The following is a 9,258-nucleotide window of genomic DNA, read 5'->3' on the forward strand; positions in this document are numbered from 1 at the left end:
GTAGGAACAGCTGACGGTGGCCATAGCAGCAACAACGGCAGTGTATCGCGAGCTCACAAAAACGCATTTAAATCCGTAAACAAAGTGGTACGTGCCGCGTTCTCAATATGAATTTAGGCACGAAATGAGAATATAGAGTTACCCAGATATAGTACAAACCACGTGGAGCTATGACAAGTAACAAAACACAATTAAATACATAATTTGCAAGCTAGAGAAAACAAAGATGTAACCATTTTAATTGCACTTACGCTTGTGAAATGGAGAAAGAAACATGAACTGTGTACTGGAAAATTCCTGTCAAGCTCTGACAAAGTCATCAATAGTCTTTTCTGATCCTTTCTTTAACAAACAGCCGACGAATCCTCCGTTGTAAGCGAGTAGATTTCTAAAGCACTTGTCAGAAAAATGACTAGAGCACAGCACAAGGCTGAGGTATTTTTGCAAAAATAAACTTCAACCACTGACTCCTTTCAGCCTCATCTTTGGGTAGGGAAAATAACTAACTTTACCTCACACGTCAGGGCATAGCATCTTCGTGACGTGTTTCAACCGGGAGTTTTATTGGTGATGAAATTAAATCGTAAACTTGGCAAGCAATTTTGGAGAATTTGATGTTTCCCCATTCAAACAGAGCACATTTTATGATTGATTTATTTATTTATAAGGGACCCCCAAGCACCCGAAAAATAGGGTATAATATTTTTTTTCCTCCTAAAAAAAAACCTCATGCCATAGAGGGGTTCAATCTAGTAACTTAAGTCAACTTAATTCATTTTTGTTGACACGATATGGAGAAATTGTGTGGAAACCGACATTTTTTGCTGCATACACCTGTGGAAATGACCTAAGAATCAGCAGGAAAACCGGTTTATCACATCCTGGCATTCCTGATCTATTGAGACTGGCATCCTAGTACCGGCAGTGTGGCATTTCATGTAATTAACCAAATTCATCAGTCAGGATGTGGTGGTCATCATGACCAGAACAAAGCATTTTAACGCTGTGAATCACGCTAATTTGTTAAGCAGACTACTAACTGTTTAAATGCCTCTAAGGTTAATTACTTTTCTTTAGCAGATTCACTATGAATCAGCCGGTTTACCACAAGCGTCTACATGAGCACAAGCATGCAGACTTACTGTCAACTTCCTGTTGCTTTACTGGACTCAATACAAATAAACAAGCCCATGGCATGATTACAAAAAAAAGTGTAATTGAATAGTCAATAAAAGCAGGAATTCTTTGCCATTTAGATGCTGGTGCTTCCAGAAAGTTACAAAACTGTTTGGCAGGAATGGGAATTCGTCATGTCTTTGATGACCCCCAGCTGGAGTCAAATATGCGTCCACTGTCTCTCTGTCGCTTTCTGTCTCTCTCTTTCTCATTGAGACTGTTAATCTTCTTTATTTGTGTTGCGTCCTTTACTACTGAGACTCGTGGGAGATTAAGAGAGAAGGCCACCCATGAAGAGTACTTCGCAGTGTCATCGGGCACATTAATACTGAAGCATTGTTCTTAATCGCTAGCTAATTTCTCCAGAGATCTGTCTGCTTCTGTCTCAGCTTCTCTGTTTGTGTTTGATACTCTTATCCAGAGGTTCCTAATGATGGGTGTCTTCTTTCATCAAATGGCCATGATAGGACATAATCTTAAGCTGGGACTCTTTTTTTTTTTACCCTGATTTATTTAGGAGTGCCTGGATGCTATGAGGTCTCTAGAGAAATTAGCATATATGATTCCCAATACCTTGTGTGTTGTCATGCACATTACACGTTAATAAAATTGGGTTTCGGTCTCACTTTGTTTTAAGGTACAAATTTTGTAGTTAAAAACCATAAACGGTGACTTTTGCCTCTAAATTTGCTGTCACTTTTAGCTTAGCTTAGCATAATTCATTGAACCAGATTGGACCATTAGCTCTTGTGATATTTGCCTTAATCAATTTGCTGTTACTATTAGCTTAGCTTAGCATTATTCATTTAATCAGATTGGACCATAAGCTTTTTCATGGCTTTTGCCTCAATAAATTTGCTGTCGCTTTTAGCTTAGCTTACCATAATTTATTCAATCGGATTGGACCATTAGCTTTTTCATGACTTTTGCCTCTGAATTTGCTGTCACTATTAGTTTATCTCAGCATAATTCTTTGAATCAGATTGGACCATTAGCTCTTGTGATTTTTGCCTTAATAAATTTGCTGTTACTATTATCTTAGCTTAGCATAATTCATTGAATCAGATTGGACCATTAGCTTTTTCATGACTTTTGCCCTATTAATTTATTGTCGCAATTATATTAGCTTAGCATAATTCATAGAATTGGATTGGACCATTAGCTTTTAATGACTTTTGCCTCAATAAATTTGCTCTCACTATTAGTTTAGCTTAGCATAATTCATTCAATGGCATTGGAATATTAACTTTTGTGACTTTTGCCTCAATAAATATGCTGTGACTATTAGCTTAGCTTAACTTAGCATAATTCATTGAATTGGATTTGACCATTAGCTTTTTTCATAACTTTTGCCTCAGTAAATTTGTCGTCACCATTAGCTTAGCTTAGCATAATTCATTGGATCGGATTGGACCATTAGCTTTCAGGACTTTTGCCTCAATAAATTTGCTGTCACTATTAGCTTAGCTTGGCATAATTTATTGAATCGTATTGGACCATTACCTTTTGTGACTTTTGCCTTTGTAAAATTGCTGTTCATTAATAGTTATTAATAAAGTAGTTACAGTAGGTTTATTAGGGATGCACAATATGTACTTTATATCTACTAATAAACAGGTTATCTTAAAGGAACACTTCATCTTTTTTATTATTATTTTTTTAAAGGCTCATTTTACAAGTCTCCTAGAGTTGTAATTTTATGATTTATTGAATTGGAATAGACCATTAGCTATTCATGACTTTTGGCTCAATAAATTTTCTCTTCATTAATTTTTCTTAGTCATTAATGTAGTAGGTAGGTTTATTAAGGATGCAGATTAACATCATGCAGAATATGTACTTTATTGACCTTATTGTCTTAGAACTTCTGTTTCAGTCACCTATGGGAGAAATGACAAGGAATAATAAACAGCAAAAAACGGTCAAACTACTTGCTCTACAAACAAATGTTTGCATGACTATACAGACCAAGTAGAATAATATAACAAGAAAATATCAGTTTGCAACATCAAACAGCGAAACGAGCAGTTTTTAATGTCTAAAAATGAATGGAAGTGAATGAGACCGGAAGTCTCGTGCCAAAAAGATTCAAATGGCAGCGCCCGCTCGTCTGTGGAGAATAAGGTCAATACGTACTAATAAAACTGGCTCATTTTCAAGTGAAACAGTTGATTTGAACCATTTTTGAAACCATTCAGCCTATTTCTTGTTCTGACAAGGTCACTATCAGTTTAGCTTAGCATTATTCATTAAATTGGATGACATCAGATCAAAAACATTAAGAAAAAAAGAATAATAATGTTTTGATAATTAGTGTTTGATAATTTTTTCTAAATTTCCCTTTAAAAATTGTTTAATTCGATCAGTTAACTCTAGAAGACATGTAAAAGGAGCTTTCTTTAAAAAAAAAAGATGGTAGTGTTTTCTTAGTTACTAGTGAGAATAGCTGCTTTCATTAAAGTGTTTTTATTTTTTTAAGCTCTGAATTGATTCAAACAAAGCATATCAATATCATTACAACACGATTATGACATTTAAATAGATGTTTTGAGAAAATCACAGTACTTTCTGATCTTAGATATGCATTTATACAATATTAGGCCACTACAAAGGGGACCTATTTAACAATAATCACTTTTATAAGAGGTTTAATCATAGATGTGTGACAACAATCTGCGAATATAGCCAGCCTATAAATGTATTTATTTATTGTTTTTAAATCACGCTTCTCTTCAGAAACACTTTGATTTACATTCCTTTAGGAAAAGCCCCCGCCAATTGGTGACGATCTCGCCCTCTTCAGCATAGGATGATAGTCTTGTTTTTGCATCTGCCACTATGCAGACACGCAGGCGTTTGTAGCTCCGCCCTCTTTTAAAAAGAGCACAATCTGATTAACATTTAAAGCGACAGTCACCACAATGCCACAATTAGCATCAAAGCCTAAATGGGGCAGTTTCAAAGAGACATAAAACATTGAGCTGAATCTTCAGATACGCTTAAGCCGGCTTTCCACTGCACACGACATTTGGACACGACTGTCAAAATATGCCCCCTTGTGGCAGTCGCACAGAATTTTCAGTTCTGACGTGCACCATAGTAAAGAAGCTGTTCTCGCAGTGTCCGAAATAAAGGAGTGCAAAAGCAATTCTCTGTGGTTGAATGAATGAATACTAGAGACTCAGACCACTAAAAATATTGGAGGAAATATGGAGACAACATTTTTATTACTTTATTACTTACATTTATGAATAGAAATGTTTTTTTTTTAATATATACTTTTTTTGATAAAAAAAAAAAATAACCAAATAAAGTCCTATTTCTCATCTCGCGCACACGGACCTGCTTGAACAAAGCTGGAATACATCACATCCGGTCGGCCAGTCGCATACGGTCTAGTCGCAGGAGATCAAATATTTCAACGGATCCGCAGCTCAATTAGGATCCAAATTTTCAGCATACGGAGAAGATCGAAACGCCACGCAGCTCCCGCACTACTCTCCATTGGAAATGAATGACTTCCGGTCTGTCGCTTGTCGTGTGCAGTGGAAAGGAGGCTTTATTTTACACATATTTTACATCCTGTAAAAAGAGGCATAATAGCTCCACTTTAAAAGACCACATGACCTGCTCTTTAAATGCGGATGTTAGAGTACATTTGGAAGCATTTTAGGCTATTTATGTTAGTGCTACTTAAATCCATACCAATATCCTACATATTCATCGAGGATTATAAAATTCTCGGTCATAACTTATGTGCTTGTTTTTTGTGTTCATTGTTTTTTAACACAACTAGGGACCGAGTGTTTTAGGTGTTGTGTACTTGCCTAAAGCTACACCGTTTAATGTAAAAGTGGTGACGCACAGACAGGCATTTTTGCTTTTATCAGATTGGAAGAGGCAGCACTGGAATGTATTTTTCCTCATAATTGAACCAAATCCTCCCAATAAGCTTGAAATGTGTTTCCCATCAGTGGGGGTATTTTAATCCTGCGCTCCCACTGATAAGACGTGGTGGATCTTGTGGCATGTTTTCACTGTCTGAGCAAATGAAACGGGCTCCAGCGCAGGGGGTTAGACGAGAGGTGGGCATCATTATGAGCTCGCAGGCCTGACGCAGACTCCAAGCACACAATTAGAAGCAGATTGCGAGCAGCGGGAGGCCAAAAGCTCATCTTATCGATGGATGATAACGAAGCCTCCTTTATATGTCATTTGCAATGTATCTGATTGCTCTTTCTCTTTAAAGGTCAGTGACAGGAGGCTTTGTTTAAAAAAATACTATAGTATGTTTTTTACACTAGCATGTCCTGTTTTTATTAATTTCTATAATAATATTCTCTTTATTTCAGACTCTTAGACCATATATTAAAACATAACAAATCACAAAATATGGTGAGATCTTTTATTTTGATGCAATGAATAGCAGTTTTAGAATTCCACAATGATGTATTGAACATTATGGTATAAGAAGGCACGGTGGGCCAGTGGTTAGCACTGTCACCTGAAAGCAAGAAGGTTACTGGTTTGTGTCCCGTCTGAGTCACTTGGCATTTCTGTGTGGAGTTTGCATGTTCTCCACATGTTGGTTTCCTCTGGGTGCTCCGATTTCCCCCACAGAACACCTGTGCTATAGGTGAATTGAGTAACTAAATGGGCCATAATTAGGCCCACACAGAATCTGTGCGCGCAGAATTCCGCAGATTTTTTCGCAGAATTCCGCAGATTTTTTCGCAGAATTCCGCAGATTTTTGCAGATTTTTTAGCCCAACATTAATTCTGTTTATTTACTTGAGTAAATGTGTAAATCTGAATTTATTTAGTTTTTATCCAGTATTTTATAACTTTTTATTTCATATATTAAGATTTTAGTTATGATACTCCGCTGGATACTCCCAAAAAATTCCGCATAAATCCGCAGATTTTTACCAAAATTCTCTGCAGAAATAGCAAAAAACGTCCGCAGATTCCGTCTGGCCCTGGCCATAGTGTATGTGTTTAAATGAGTGTGTATGGATGTTTCCCAGTACTGGGTTGGAGCTGGAAGGGCATCTGCTGTTTAAAACATATGCTGGATAAGTTGGCGATTTATTTCACTGTTGCGACCCCTGATGAATAAAGGGATATATATATATATATATATATATATATATATATATATATATATATATATATATATATATATATATATATATATATATATATTACTCATATAATAATTCATTATTCATTATATATATATGTGTGTGTGTGTGTGTGTGTGTGTGTGTGTGTGTGTGTGTGTGTGTATAAATAAATATATATATATGTTTATTTATTTATTTATTTATTTATTATTATTTAATTTTTTTTTTCTCCACAGCGCATCCCCAAATATTTTGTCATTTAAATTTTATATATTTATACTTTGACGCTTTATTTTGAACCACTTGGTTTAACTTAGTTTTTTTTTTAAATAAATATTACTTGGTAATTTTAAATATAGTACAATTTAGTATGTAAAATTTTTTTTGTTGAACATAATTTCTCCCATATTTTTTTTTATCCAAAATATGCATAATACATAGTTGAAGTCAGAAATATTAGCCCCCCTGTTTATTTTTTACCCCAATTTCTGTTTAACGAACAGAAATTTTTACTAGACACTTCTATACAGCTTAAAGTGACATTTAAAGGATTAACTAGGTTAATTAGGTTAACTAGGCAGGTTAGGGTAATTAGGCAAGTTATTGTATGATGATGGATTGTTCTGTAGAGTATTGAAGAAGTTTATAGCTTAAAGGGGCTAATAATATTTTCCTTAAAATGGTGTTTAAAAAATTAATAACTGCTTCTATTCTAGCCGAAATAAAACAAATAAGACTTTCAGTACAGTATGTCTGATAAAATTGTTATCAGACATACTGTAAAAATTTCCGTGCTCTGTTAAACATAATTTAGAAATTATTTAAAAAAGAAAAAAAATCAAAGGGGGGCTAATAATTCTGACTTCAACTGTATATAAATATACAGAAAAAGTGCGCTTTTTTTTTGTATTGTATGTTTAGGCCCACTCCCAATTTTATTTTTGTACCCCTTCCCCTTGGCCCTTGAAACAGAGTGTGAAGGTGAAGGGCTTTAAAATTTTTTTATAATTTGTGTATTTCCTTACTTTAGGATGCAGCTATCCTGCTGTTGTGGCTGGTGTATTCTGGGAAATTGATTTACCCTTTTGTTTCGAGTGTGGTTCTGAAAAATCTCTGTTCAATGGGGTATCTACCTCTTCCCCCTAACCCTACGCCTTCAAGCTAAAGAGAATTGAGACATCACTACCCCTGCGCAATGCGCAAAATGAGTGGTGTTAGGCATAATGGGAAGAGCTAAAGCGTAGAATTGGTATGTTGGTATGTGGTCAGTTAGATTTATTTGAATAAGATCACAAATTCCAGTTGCAGTTTTCTGCATCTTGGCGTGCACCCTGTCATATTTCTGTTGGGACCCACAGTGAAAACTTTCTTTTAGTCACATTGCAGAAATTCTCAATGGGGTTCAGATCTGGAAACTGGGCGTGCCATGACAGGGTTTTGCTGTGGTGCTGTGGGATATTTCACCACCCCCCCCCCCCAAAAAAAAAGTATGTACTCACCGTTATGTCACTCTCATGTGGTTTTAAACCTTTGCGAGTTTTCCTATTTTTTGTTGAACACAAAATAAGTAATTAAAAAATGTTAGAAACCTGTAACCATTGACTTCCATAGTATAAAAAAAAAACTAAAATTGCAGGAGTTAGTATTTACAGGTTTCCAACATTTTTTCAAAATAACTTGTTTTGTGTTCAACTTAAACAGATTTGGAATAAGTGAAGGTAGGGTAAATGATGAACCAATTTTTAGTTTTGGGTGAACGGTTCCTTTAAATTCCATGGCTCAAACTGTAGCAAGGGAAGCATTTTTGTCAGAGTTTTTTTTTTTTTTAATGGAAGGTTTTGTCTCAAGAAAACTTTGAACATAGCTGTAGTCATACATTCTCCTCCAAAGCTGATTAATTCATATTCTATTTATGAATGCAGTTTTGACTAACACACGGTCATTTAATAGTTAAACAGAGGTCTGGAGAGCCCCACAAACCATAGTGACTCGGATCTTCTGTGACGATGATTTAGAGGTGCTTCAGTAAGCCTGGAATCGGGCAGATCAATCTTTGTAAGGAATCAGTTTTTTTTTTTTTTTTTTTTTTTTGGGGAAAAGACAAGGTCAGTTCAGGTTGTGAACTCAGACTCAAAGGAATTATGTGCTTTAGCCTACATTTTTGTGAAACCGTAATAATGTACTTTAACATATGTTTGACTGCAGTATTGCTGTAAAATGAATGCTATGGGGCTCTGTGATTTCAAAAGCTTTTGTTCCTTTTCATGCTAATGATATTTACAGGGACATAGTATCAACAGATATAGTATTTTTTTGGAGCTTTATGTACAACTCCCCACTCCCCCCCCCCCTTTCTCTATATAGACAACAATTTTTTGGTGTGGTAAATTTGCTCTGTAACTCACTTTGTTCGGTTTTGTACTTGTGATGCAGAGTGGGTTCGAGTCTAGTGAAGCGCAGCTCCACAAAAGCAATAAAATCAAGTTAACTTACTTGGATGTGTATCTGAAACGTTCAACAAAATGTGTATTGCAAGTAACATATTTCAGATTCGCAAAAATGTACACAGCACCCTAGGGTTGTGGCGATAGATGACTGCATCGTCCATCGCCGATGGCCGACAAACTTCACGATTCTGAGCCGGCATTGCGATCCATTGTCCCGCCCTACATTTATATTGTAACGTATTATTTGTATTTCATCTTAATAGCTTAAACAGCTTTTTAATGATCTGTGTTAAATGTTACATATAGCTGCCGCTTGCACGGCTGACAGCATCGTGAGGTTTAAATGAAGGATTATACCGTACCTCTCACGTTTAAAATGTGTACATTCAGTGGCAACCGATGTTACCTGCAAACCCCGTCCCACATATGTTTTCATATGCAGTTTGTGACCTGCTACATCTTGGCCCGAATTTATCATCGATTAAATCCTCCCGCTGTCTCATAAACTC

The 9,258-nt window shown here is 35.8% G+C and overlaps 1 protein-coding gene across 4 annotated transcripts in view; it reads left to right on the forward strand.

The window, feature by feature from the left end:
* sbf2 (SET binding factor 2) overlaps positions 1–9,258 on the forward strand; it is a 288,988-nt gene that overhangs the window by 87,136 nt on the left and 192,594 nt on the right. The window lies entirely within an intron of this gene.

This window comes from Danio rerio, chromosome 7 (genome assembly GCF_049306965.1).
Source record: "Danio rerio strain Tuebingen ecotype United States chromosome 7, GRCz12tu, whole genome shotgun sequence".
NCBI lineage: Eukaryota > Metazoa > Chordata > Actinopteri > Cypriniformes > Danionidae > Danio > Danio rerio.